Raw genomic sequence first — 1,199 nt, 5'->3', positions numbered from 1 at the left:
GCCAGTCCTGTGCCCCATCATCCAGTGCAGCAGCCTCTGCTCCCATCCATGTGGGACCAGTGTGGAGCAGGAGCCTGGAAACCTTCTGTTCTCATCACTCCCCATCTGGGCAACTTCTGGCTGAGAATAAACAGCAGGAGCAGATGTTTGCACGGAGCATCCGGAGGGATGAAGAGATGGGAAGAGCCACGAAGTCAGGACCAGTCGGTTCAATGAGCACAGGCGCGAAAACACTGGAGAAGTGAATCCTGGAATGGTTTGGGGTGAAGGGACCTTAAAGCTCCTCCAGCTCCAACCCCTGCCACGGGCAGGGACACCTTCCACTAGAGCAGGTTGCTCCAAACCCCTGTGTCCAACCTGGCCTTGAACACTGCCAGGGATGGGGCAGCCACAGCTTCTCCATCCAGCCCATCCCAGTGTCCCAGCACCTTCACTTCTGCCTTATCTCCAACCTGAATCCCCCCTGTAACAGTCTGAACCCATCAACCCTTGTCCTATCACTGCTGAAGATCCCTCTCCAGCACCCTTGTAGCCCCCTTCAGACCCTGGAAGCTGCTCTGAGCTCTCCAGCAGCTTCTCTTCTCCAGGCTGAGCAGCCCCAATGTTCTCCCTGGAGCTCCTATGGGAGCTGCTCCAGCTCCTGCTCATCCTCGTGGCCTCCTCCTCCCTCAGCTCCGTGTCCTTACGCTGAGGACACCACAAGTGCACACAGTGGAAGTTCTCCTCCATCAACAGCCCTGATGCCACGCACGGGAGATGGGCTCTGCCTTCTTTGCTGGTGCCACCACTTCCACATGGAGCTGGCTGGACCATTTTGGCCTTGCCAGTGACTCAAGAGGGCCCAGCTTGGGGCAAAACGAGTTTCCTGGAGCTTCCTTGGAGCCTGGGACCTTGTTTGCACCAGGGAAAAGCAGTGACCAGGCAAGAAGTGAGTTACAAGAAGGTTATTTCACTTCTGGATTAGAGCACAACCACATCACACAGATGATGGAGCTGATCAGAGCCTCCTTTGCATATCAAAGGGGCTGCAGTGAAGAAGCTATTGAGAAAGGGGTCAACAGTTGTCCAAGATGAAAGCAGACATCCTGGGCATTAAAGCAGAGATAATGCCTGTGAGAAGAGGCTTTATGCAGAAGCAATGGGGCAAAGCCCATGAAAATCTCAGCTCTAAAGCACATGAATGATGTGAAAGGGAGGAC

This window comes from Nestor notabilis, unplaced genomic scaffold (genome assembly GCF_000696875.1).
Source record: "Nestor notabilis isolate BGI_N333 unplaced genomic scaffold, ASM69687v1 scaffold12615, whole genome shotgun sequence".
NCBI lineage: Eukaryota > Metazoa > Chordata > Aves > Psittaciformes > Psittacidae > Nestor > Nestor notabilis.
The sequence above is the reverse complement of the archived record's forward strand: the minus strand, read 5'-3'. Positions refer to the sequence as shown.